Here is a 12633-nt window from a genome sequence, read left to right as displayed (position 1 = left end):
TCAGGATCAGTGGAGGAAGCTGGATGTTTAATATATAGGGTACACTCAAGAGAATCTTTTGCTGGACTCAGGAATGAGTCAGCAAGGTTCACGGTCTCTTCCCACCTTTGAGCCTGTGCACGAGTTACAGCACAAGAAGGAAAAACCGAAGGGAAATGAGCAGCAATATCATGCTCAATGCCCGGCTTATCTACAACAACCGGGGATGGAAAAACCTTACCACCCGCCAAGTCATTCCCCAAAATAAGGCTCACACCATCCACAGGCAGCTCAGTTCGCACACCAAGAGGAACTGTACCTGTAACCAAATCAGACTTTAGATAAACCCTATGCAATATATATATATTATTTTATTTTTTTTAACTAACAGAAACAAATCCATCTGACACCAAAGCTGTAAACGGTAGTGTGTATATATATACAAATATATTATTTTTATTCCAAACTGGACCAAGAAATCCCAAATATATTCAATATATTTTATGCTGACTAATGTTTCATAAATTTAGCTTAAAAGATTAGTAGACCCAGAGTCAGCCAGTGGTTCTGGTTGTGTTCTGTTGCAGCAGTCCTATCCAGCATGAATCTGAAGATTGTGTGTGTTGCCACTGATGCGAAATGAACAGGCTGTTAAAGCAACTGTTACCAGTGGTAAATGTTTGACCACTATAGTCCATATTAGAACACCCGGCATCCTTCAGCCATTCATACTGCTGTGCCACAGCCGTTCCTTCCCCAAAAGAGCCTGTGCATTGGTCAGTGTGATAAAGTTACAAATGTTAACATTAGCACACAGACCAGCTGCCATTGCATGTAAAGCAAAGGTCGCTCCTCCCTCCAAACCTTGCAGTACGACTTCTGCCCTCGCCGGACAAGTGTATTCCTCTGCCGGGCAGGCCACCTCAACTATATACTCCATGGGTGTGCTCCAGGTTTTTCAGGTCAAACTCCTTCAGGCCATGGATGAGTCAGGACCTTATGCCACAGCTTTCATGGAGCTACGCAGCGCTACAGACCTGGCTCTTAGGGCTGCCAAGGCCAGAACACAAGCCATAGGGAGGTCAATGGCCAATCTAATGTTGCTGGAGCGCCACTTATGGCTAAACCTCACCGAGATTAAGGAGGCTGACAAGGTTCCCTTCCTCAACTCCCCGGTCTCCCCCAAAGCCTGAGCCGGACATTCGGTGGGCCAGAACAACCTTGTTGTCCATTTTTCTTGAGGGGATCCAGGAAGCTCCATCCACCCTGGCCCCTCACGGTCCCTACATGGGATATACCCATGGTCCTGAGAGCCCTCAAAGGCTCCCCCTTTGATCCACTCCAGTCTGCGAGCTTAAAAGTACTGTCACTGAAGACTGCTCTGCTGCTGGCATTAGCATCGGTTAAGCGAGTAGGTAACTTGCAGGCTCTCTCAGCAATCCCTGTCTGTCTTGAGTTTCAAGGTCGTCCTAAAGCCAAGACATGGGTATGTTCTTCCTTCTGAGGAGAACCAGGAGTTTAACATTCTCTGCCCAGTTAGAGCATTGAAATTTACATTGAGCATTCCACCCCATCAGACAGTCGGAACAACTCTTCATATGATTTGGCAGTTGCACCAAAGGGTGAGTTAGTCGTGCATTAGGATGGTTAGTTGACGCTATCACACTAGCTTAATCCTCCCTTGGCCTTCAGTTTCCCATAGGACTGAGAGCCCATTCCACTCGAGGATTGGCCTCTTCCTGGACGTGGTCTAGTGGTGTGTCCATAGCAGTCATCTGTGTGGCGGCCGGCTGGGCCATGCCGTCCATCTTTGCCAGGTTCTACAACTTAGATGTTCTGGCCTTGCAGGCCCGGATTTTATCTGCTTAAGGTGGCATATGCCTGTCTAGGTGGTCTAAGTCTCAGGCCCTGCCTGACTCTTCAGGAACACTCTTGGCCCTATTACTAGTGCTGAGGCTGTACATACGACCGTTGGAATGATGTTTTGAAGGCTGGGCTGACCTCAAAGGGTGCAATAAAAAAATAGCACATAAATGTGGTACAGACTATACCTTGAAAGCCCTCTAAAATACATCTGTGTATATATATATGTATGTGCAGCTGTGCAGCTGGATCCTGGACTTCCTGACAGGCAGAAGTCAGGTGGTCAAAATGGGCAACAACACTTCGTCCCCGCTGACCCTCAACACTGGTGCTCCTCAGGGCTGTGTCCTCAGCCCACTCCTGTATTCCTTGTACACACATGACTGTACAGCTACACACAGCTCCAACGTCATCATCAAATTCACTGATGACACAACGGTGATAGGCCTGATCACTGACAACGATTAGACGGCCTACAGAGAGGAGGTGGGCACTCTGACTAAATGGTGTCAGGAGAACCACCTCTTACTCAACATCGACAAGACCAAGGAGCTGGTGGTGGATTTCAGGAGAAAGAGCAGAGAACACACACCCATCACCATCGACAAGACACCTGTGGAGCGGGTAAGCAGCTTCAAGTTCCTCGGCATTTACATCAGTGAGGATCTCACCTGGTCTACACACACTGACGCAGTGCTGAAGAAGGCACATCAATGCCTCTTCTTCCTGAGACAGCTGAGGAAGTTTGGAATGAGCCCCAGCATCCTCAGAACATTCTACACATGCACTATAGAGAGCATCCTGACGGGCTGCATCACTGCCTGGTTCGCAAACAGGAAAGTGTCTGAAAGGAAAGCCGGACGATCATCAGTGACTCCAGCCACCCTTCCCACAGACTGCTCTATCTGCTGCCCTCAGGAAGACGTCTCCGCAGCATCCGATCTCGCACTAGCCAAATGAGGGATCACTTTTTCCCTCAGGCTGTCAGACTAATGAACAGTCAGAACTAATAGACTCTACAGCACCCTACAGCATACTCCCACAATATGGTATGCCACACACTGCACTTAAACTTTAACAGTTCAGTGCTGGACTATACATACACACTGCATTTAATACAATAACCTACCCATTACCGCTGGATACCATCTGATGCAAATCTGTGACATTTCTGTATCCAGTTCACGTACACTCTGTTGCACCATAGCATATTTTTATGCATATATATATATAGCGCCCCCTACCTGTCTTTATGTTGATTAAATAGGGCAGCGCACCAGATTCATAAACTATGTGCCTACAGATGTTGAAGTTAGGCCCTCTGGTGTCACAAATTAATTACCTCTCCTTTATAAGTTATTAATAATTATGTACTATACTCAAATGTAATATATATAATATATTATCTATATACTATAATAAGTAGTCAAGCACAAACTCTTAGATAAGTAACAAAATATAAAGAATTTAATTAGAACGGAAACCGAAAATCAAAGATAGAATTTGAATGCTGTGATGTATTCACACAATCACATAGACTTTAGATCTGACCAAATTAAAACCCCAAAAAGCTATATCTCAGGGGACAGGAGTAAAGGAATGGTCTCTGTAACAAAACACTCAGAATTAAAGGAACGAGTGACTTCACTTGAAATGAAATGTACAAACTTATTCACTCTGGATATCAGAAATCACTTAATAAGCAGATAATAAGCACTCTCAGTAAACACAATATGAAAGAAAATTAAACTTTGTGGGCCCACCTACAAAAACATAAACATACACACACACACACACCGTTGCGCGTTACTGACGATTAAAGATTTATACGAATGTCGTATAAACTAGAGCCCGACCGATATATCGGCCGGCCGATATTATCGGCCGATATGAGCTAATTGCATTTAAATCGGCATCGGCGTTTATAACGGCCGATGAAACATGAGAAACAGTCTCATATTCTTCACTCATGTTATGAGTGTTGCATAGTTTGCCCACCAGAGGGCGGTCTGCAGCTCCAGAGTTGCAACAGCGCCAGAAATCCACAAAGAAGAAAGCGATCAGCCAAGCCACCCAGGTGAGTCTGTCGTTCGTCATGTGAAATGATTGTAGATTTAGTTCATACACTGTATATAAAAACGGTGTGGTAGTTCTAGTTAACGGTCCTATCATTATCACTTCTAAATATTCTGCAGCATCACTTACAGCCGCTCATGCATTGCTATTAGATTAGATTAGCCACAAAGCTAATACCATGTTTATCAGTGGAAGAGCGCGAACGTTAATAAGAGGTCGAACTATAAAGTTAGCGTTTAGTGCTTATTCTATTGCGGTGTGTTTCCCACATAATGACCGCGTAATGGGCCTTTCACACAGGACGCGGTATGCACAGCGCTTGGCCGCTGGGTTTAGCGTTGCCCTTCAGATACAACGCGATTTGCCCTGCTCTGCGCTATGGCGTAGGCGGAGTTTTAAAAACTTTTAGCGGGAGCTCTTTCATAGTCTGTTGTTCCTCTTTTCGGTCAGCAGCAAACATGTATCTGTCCCGTTGTAAGAAGCGAGCGATAGCGCTAGTCCTGCTGATGAGAATTAAGAGAGAAGCAAGGAAGAAGAGGCTACCCTCAGGCCCAGGGAACAATTTGGTGAATTCAGGCTGGTTACGTTACTCTAACGCTAATATAGTTTCCTTTTTAGCAGGCCCCTTAAATGCTTGCTATTAACTTGTTTGAAGGTGGTTCTTCTCAAAATTGACAGCGGTGTGTTCATGGCACTAACGTTAACCATTTTGATTCAGACTGCACAAAGAGAAGAGGAGAAGATATACGGGTCCGTTGTGAATGTGTCTGTGAGAGCAAATATAGTGTAGTTACAGTAACTACAGTAGGTGCGTCAGAAATGATTAAATCAGAGGGGACATGTAAATAAATGTGAGCTGAACAAGCGCTTTTTTCTTTTCTTTTTTTTTCTTACATATTGTTTCAAAGCAGCTTTACAGACATAACAGGAAAATGTTGAAATAATATTGTTAAATATAAGGAGGTTAATACCTATTGCTTGACAAATAAAAAAATATATATATATTTCTCATTTTTGCCTATGTAGGAGATCCCTGTTTATTATTATTATAATTCTAATGATGACATGAGTAATGATACATGGTGATATTATTAATACACATGCTTATTCTTTCTATGTCTCTCTTTCTGCCCTACAGATGGCTGAAAAAGGTGAATGATGTAGCAGCAAAAGTGTGGGACTACTTCTGCAAATACTTTAACTTTAACTTTAGTATTATAATTTATTTACAGTACACACACAGACTGTTAAAATCAGCTTCAACTGGAAGAAAGTAAAAGTGTTAAATGTTTAAAATCAGACTGATTTTTGATCGTTAAAAAATATATACTTTTGATGTGCAATTGTTTAGTGATTGAGACCGTAATCTAAGGCTTTTTTTTACATAAATCCCTTCTGGAAAATGGTTTATACAGCCCACATACATAGAACAGGCAGATATTTTGCCATTGAATGTTATGTAAGTGCAGCTTATAGGAAATGGGTCTAATATCCAGTTTATTTTCAAAATCAAAATATCGGCTTATAAATCGGCTCTTTTCAAGTTAATATCGGCATCGGCATCGGCCCCCAAAAATCCATATCGGTCGGGATCTAGTATAAACACTCACAGCGAACTCACAATAAACACAAATAAATATGAATCATGTCTTTCACACGAGATCCGTATTACAGTTCAAGATTTTAAACCGGTAAAACACGCAGATCATTCACCTCTCTATTTTTCGCATACCGCGCGTCTCTCTCCTCACCTGCATCTCCCTTTCCCCCTTGTCAATCACACCCCTCAACAACCACTCAAAAAACAGAAGAACTAGGCGGGGCGGGGCTTAACTCTCTTGAACCAATAAAATAAAGAAAGACCTAACTTGATGGTTAAAACTACGTGTGTAAAACAATATAGCTTAATATAGGCTCGCGTTCCTAAAAGCATACACATTTATTTATATATCAATATATAAAGCAGTAAACTCATTACCTGTAGAATATTATTCTACTGGGTTACATATATGTTTACACATGGGCATAGCAGCCATTTTAAAAGTGGGGGGGACAGCTGTATGGTGATTTGACCCAAAGCTGATGTTCATAATAAATTTTAAATAGAATACCAATTGGCATTTTACTTTTTCAAATTTGGGAACATGACATGATAGCTTACAGGAACCTATTTTTGTTAAATCATACTCAAAATGTAAAAATACTACAGGACTTTGAGACCAATGGGAGACCATCTATATATTTTTTTTTTTTTTTATGAAATAAAGATATTTTATGATATTTAAAATATTTCAGTTGCACTACATTTGAACAATAACTTTTCCTTTTAACCGTTGGACAAAAACAGGTGTTAAATGAGTATACAGATTACATCTACAGTAATTTTATACAACATACATTTTATGAAAAATATGAGACAGATAATCTGTGAAAAAATCAAGCTCCTCCGGCTCCTCCCAGTGGTCCTATAGACCCTTTTACAGTTGGTAAACAAGGTGACGTATTTGTGTGGGCGGGGCTTAGCTGGAGGCAGAAAGATTCCCCTCAACACTTGAACAAACAGTAGCTAGCGAGTTTTCTTAGCTTGATTTTTTAACAATGGCTGGAGAAAATCTGAATATATCTGCTTTATCTGAATATTTAAGGTCACTCACTGTCCGGGACCGCGATAATTATTTGAAAATGTTAACTTTAACGGACGGAACCAGATTGGTCGACCCGTACACAATCACTCATTGGATGGATGATCTGACTGGATTAAGTTACCTCCGATTGAGTGGCCTGACATCTACACTTACCTGATAGAGCAGGGGTGGGGAACGTTGATCCTGGATGGCCTGTGTCCCTGCAGAGTTTAGCTCCAACCCTGAAAAAGAAAAACCTACCTGTATCCTGGAGACCTTGATTAGCTTGTTCAGGTGTGTTTAATTAGGGTTGGAGCTAAACTCTGCAGGGACACAGGCCCTCCAGGATCAACGTTCCCCACACTTGTGATAGAGAAACCGAGCGTGTACAGTAAAATTATTATTAAGATGTAAATATTTTCTAGAAATAAAAATTCTGAAGACTGCAAATTAATTGGAAACTTTCTGTATTTATTCTTTCCTAACCATGTTCTTAAATTCCGGTCACAATTAATCACAACAATGTATATAAAATGTTCTCCGTCGATTCTGGCAACCAACAACACAACAAGACGACATTGTAAGATCCTTGAGTAGCCGACCCTGTGTTGGTTTGTATTAGCCGCCTCCAGTTCCCTTATCGAGTCGGTCTCTCGACATTACGTATGGGGAAATCCATTTCCTCGAAATTATGAAGTCTGATTGAATAACTCTTTTGCTTGCAAATAGCCAATGGCGCCCTCGCCCTCACCTGATTGGCTGACAGCCATCAATATAGGTGACGGTGGGCGCCAAAACCCTCAGAATCTTTTTTCTTCACTTGAGTCTGGTTTCGCCGTGGATTCACGCATACAGAGCGGAAAATTGTGGAAAATTATCCCCTCTCGCGTTCCGGTGATTTTACTTTTAAAATGTCTCTTTGCCGCATGTGTGGTGGGCCCATTGATTTCCCGGACGCACACGAGCAGTGTGTGCTGTGCCTGGGTCGGGCTCACGCAGAGGCGGCATTCGAAGGATCCGGATGTCGTGCCTGTGAGGAGCTTCCCATCAAGATCCTTCGTGCAAGGCTGGCCATTACCCGTAACGGTGGCCCTGTATCTCCTGTCTCTCCCCCGTCCGCCGCCGTCGAGCCGCGAACCGGGAGACTGCAGAGAGCTCCGTCGACGGATTCTGTCGAGGTACTGGCGTCGGCCCAACGCCCACGCCACCCTCACGTGGAAGATCCCCTCTCATACTCTGAGGCCAGTTACCGCCCTCCACTAGAAGCGCGGGAAATGGTCTCCTTTGGATATGACGAGGACGACGCCATGTCTACTAATGCCTCAGACCCGGGAGCGTGGTCCGAGGCCCCGTCTGAAGCCGCCCCCGCCTCGCTGGATGCCGAGCTTATGGCGATCCTCACGGAGGCGGTGGCAGATATGGAATTGGAGTGGACAGCCCCCAAGGAGCTGCCGTCTAAGAGATGGATGGACGGTTCTTTCCTCGGCGCGGGCCGCCAGGCTGAAGCCCCGCAGGGACCCGCGCCTTTTTTCTCTGAGGTCCACGAGGAACTCACCCGGTCATGGCGCTCGATTCAAAATACACTAGCCCTCTTCGTTCAAGGCAGAGCTATCCCCTTAAGAACGTTTCAGAGGTTGCTCTGTCTGATGGCGGCCGCAGCCACCGTCTGCAGACTGGGCTTGTTACACATGAGACCGCTTCAACACTGGTTACAGAGCCGAGTGAAGCCGCGGGCGTGGAGAGCGGGAACGGAACGCCTTATCATAACGCGTTCATGTCTCGAGACTCTGGCGCCTTGGTTCGGCACGACCATATTCGAGCAGGGTGCTGCTATGGGCAGAGTGGTCAGACGTGTAGTGGTCACTACGGATGCTTCACTATCAGGCTGGGGAGCCCTATGCGATGGCAGACCAGCATTCGGTACGTGGACAGGGGACCAGACGCGCTGGCATATAAACTGCTTGGAGATGGAAGCGGTTCATCTAGCGCTGCAGAGTTTCCTTCCGTTTGTGAAACACCGTCATGTTCTCATCAGAACGGACAACACAGCGATGGTGGCGTACATCAATCGCCAGGGAGGTTTGCGTTCGCGATCCCTGCAGGGATTAGCGAGACAGCTGCTGTTATGGACGGACAGGGTACTTCTGTCGATTCGAGCAGTGCACGTACCGGGCAGTTTGAATTGCGGCGCGGACATGCTGTCCAGGGACGGCATTGTACACGGAGAATGGAGGCTCCATCCGCAAACGATAAATATGATCTGGAATCTGTTTGGCAAAGCGGAGATCGACCTCTTTGTGTCGCAAGAGAACGCCCACTGCCTTCTGTACTTCTCGCTGACAGCATCCCCCCTGGGGGGAGACGCGCTGTCGAGCCGCTGGCCAAAGGGACGGAAGTATGGTTTTCCCCCAGTCAAGTTAATGCCGCTGGTGCTGCAGAAGATCAGGGAGGAGAGATGTGCGTTGATCCTGGTAGCACCCAAATGGCCCAACCAGCCGTGGTTCCCGGAACTGGTGAACATGTCGCGGCTTCCCCCGTGGCGGATCCCGCCGAGAAGGGACCTCTTATCCCAGGCGAGGGGCACCATATGGCACCCCAACCCAGAGCTTTGGGATCTGCATGTGTGGCAGATCAGCGTGGAGTATATCAGCGAGTGCTGCAGACAATAGCAGAGGCTAGAGCCCCTTCGACGAGGCGTTTATACACTCTGAAGTGGAAAGTATTTGCTAACTGGTGTGTTGACAAAAATGAGGACCCCAGGAGTTGCGATATCTCCATTATTCTGACCTTCCTACAGGAACGTCTGGATGCTGGCAGTACCCCATCTACAGTGAAAGTCTACGTGGCCGCTATCGCCGTTTTTCGTGACTTGCTAGACGGCCATTCAGTGGGGAGGCACCCCCTGATAACGAGCTTTCTTCGGGGAGCTAGGCGGCTTAATCCACCCCGCCTTCGTCAGATGCCGGTCTGGGACCTGTCATTAGTGCTTAGTGCGCTGTCCAACCCACCTTTTGAACCAGCCGAGTTAAGCGACCTTAAAGTGCTCTCATTTAAGACGGCGCTACTGCTCGCGCTAGCTTGCGGGAAACGAGTGGGAGACTTGCATGCCCTGTCAGTGAACAGCGCGTGTATGCAGTTTGGACCGGACGATTGTATGGTCAGACTTTTACCCAAACGCGGTTATTCGCCTAAAGTGCTCTCAACGCCGTTCAGAGCTCAGATAGTTACAATTCAAGCATTTTGCCCCGAGGAGGACAGTAATTCAGTGTCTCAGAAGTGCGCTTTGTGCCCCGTGCGTGCCCTGCGTGCATATGTGAACAGAACTAGCCAGTTTCGAACTTCAGAGCAGCTTTTCGTCTGCTACGCGGGTGCCAAGAAGGGCAGCGCGCTGTCGAAGCAGAGGCTATCACACTAGATAGTGGAGGCTGTGCGACTAGCTTATGCTTCCCGGGGAACCGCCTGCCCAATCGGGGTGCACGCCCACTCCACAAGGAGTTTGGCGTCGTCATGGGGTTGGGCGAAAGGTATGTCTATTCAGGACATTTGTTTCGCAGCGGGCTGGTCGTCTCGCAACACGTTTGCGAGATTCTATAATCTGGACATTCCCTCGTTCGCATCACATGTGCTGTCAGTGCAGGAGGAGGGAGTTGAGCAGTCTTTGGACTAAGCTATGGGCACGCCCTACCTAGCGCGTGCACTAGCCGTGGTTCTTTCTACCAGGTCAGCGTCAGTTATTGTTGTAATAGCTGCGGTTGAGGTATTCATTCACTATCTAATGTGGTCCCTTTATTATGCCCGCATTATAAGCCGGCAGTGTATTCCCAAGCACCAACATATTGCTGCATTTTCCCCATATCACACCAGTGTTGCTTATCTGGGTGCACTGGATTACGATGGTGTAAGAGCTGATTTGGCTCTGTGCCAAGAGGTGTTTCAACCAGGTCCGGTACCCGACCTAGAGCTAACGCGCTGTAAGAGCTAGTGCTTATGCTCTTCTGTGGCTCGATGCGAGCTGGGCCGGGCAGTATTTCCCACACGGCGGGGGTTTTATTGTTCCCCATACGTAATGTCGAGAGACCGACTCGATAAGGGAACGTCCCCGGTTACTCACGTAACCTTAGTTCCCTGAGAGGAGGGAACGAGACATTACGTAACCTGCCGTGTGGAAAAACCTTCCAGCCTCATTACTCTCGTTCAGTGGAAGATTCTGAGGGTTTTGGCGCCCACCGTCACCTATATTGATGGCTGTCAGCCAATCAGGTGAGGGCGAGGGCGCCATTGGCTATTTGCAAGCAAAAGAGTTATTCAATCAGACTTCATAATTTCGAGGAAATGGATTTCCCCATACGTAATGTCTCGTTCCCTCCTCTCAGGGAACTAAGGTTACGTGAGTAACCGGGGACGTTTTCCGTTTGTTTTACCTCCAGCTAGCGCCGTGACGTACCTGTGACGTCCGCGCAAAAGGGGCCATTTGCAGAAATACATCACTCCCGGTAAAAAATAACCAATCAGAGCTGCGGTCCGTAACTTTGTTTGTGTTCAAAATGTAGAAAAATGTATATAATAAGCGAGTACACCATGAATCCATTTTCCAAACCGTGTTTTTGGCTTGTCCTGAATCACTAGGGTGCACCTATAATAAGTGTTTATATTCGGACTATTTTAGATTGCTTCGGGGATACCGCGGCGGAGTAACCCAGTACCTTTGTGATTCTTCATAGACATAAACAGAGAGAAGTAGTTCCGGCTACGATGTTCTTCCGCAAGCAGTTCTGTTTATTAACTGCTAGAGCGTCAAAAGTTCCCTACCGCAGCTTTAAGATAGTCAATCTGCTTTTTTTTATACAAATCTCACCTGTACACATTCTGGAGAGGTTGAGCAACTGCCCCCTCTCTCTGCCAGTGACGTCACAGCCTGCCTTTCCTACAGACCAGTTAGGACATAAAGTAACAGTTACGAATTAAAAAAATAAAATTTGATAAAGTATTTTAAGATATTCGTTGCAAAACAAATATGATTTATTGTGAAATGATAATTTTACTCCGCGAGCAGCACGTAGACAAACAAAAGACAACAGAAACCAATAATATTGTTACGTCTTATTTAGCAGACGCTTTTATCCAAAGCGACAATTAGGAGAGCATTTAACACACTGAATCCGGCGCGACGTGACGAGTTCCATACGGGTTCAATAGGTTAAATCATAACATGAAAACTCGTGTCATCGCGACATACTGTAACATACTTACAGTGTGTGTTTGAAAAAAGGATGTAATCGTCCTTTGCTTTTTTCTGGGGTGCATTTTATCCCAGACGGCCTAATAGCAAAGTGAAGAAACGAACGAACGAAAATTCAGAAGAGCAACAAGAGATTTGAAGCTCATAGCAGCAGAGCGCGCGCCTAGGAGATGATTCGCTCTGTGATTGGCTGAATGTTACTTCACTCAAATCTAAGTAACAAATCAGAGAACACTACAGGAAATATTCAGGCTGGATCCTAAAAAAAAAAAAATAAAATATATTAGCAGGGGTCAGAATCACCTGTTTCTAAAAGTGCGGGGGACGTGTCCCCCCCGTACCCCCCCCGGTTGCTACGCCCCTGTGTTTACATAATGCAGAACTTGTACATTCTGTGTATAGTGTATAATGTGTGGTGCTAACTGTATGTATGTACATATTGCGTATAATGTGTAGTGTTAACTGTAAGTATGTCTAATAGTACACTGTGTTTACTGACTATATCTATGTGCTTATTGCACATTGTCACCTGTTGAAGTCTGTATGGTTATATGTTAATTGTTTCTGCAATTTCTGGAACAAGCTCCCAAAAATTTCACTCACCAAGGCACATGTGCTGTGGTGATGTGACGATGACAGTGACTTGACTTGACTATATATATATATATATACAGGTGCTGGTCATATAATTAGAATATCATCAAAAAGTTTATTTTTTCTCTAATTCCATTCAAAAAGTGAAACTTGTATATTCATTCATTACACACAGACTGATATATTTCAAATTATTTATTAATATCAAATTATTAAAATTTTCTTTTAACTTTGATGATTATAACTGACAACTAAGGA

The 12633-nt window shown here is 45.2% G+C and overlaps 1 protein-coding gene across 1 annotated transcript in view; it reads right to left on the bottom strand.

Moving 5' to 3' along the window:
- Nucleotides 1-12633, bottom strand: part of LOC128025210 (guanine nucleotide-binding protein subunit alpha-13) — a 56186-nt gene that overhangs the window by 20894 nt on the left and 22659 nt on the right. The gene's annotated exons all lie outside the window — the stretch shown is intronic.

Source organism: Carassius gibelio, chromosome A12 (genome assembly GCF_023724105.1).
Source record: "Carassius gibelio isolate Cgi1373 ecotype wild population from Czech Republic chromosome A12, carGib1.2-hapl.c, whole genome shotgun sequence".
Lineage (NCBI taxonomy): Eukaryota > Metazoa > Chordata > Actinopteri > Cypriniformes > Cyprinidae > Carassius > Carassius gibelio.
Note: the sequence above shows the minus strand (reverse complement) of the source record. Positions and strands in the feature narration are given on the sequence as shown.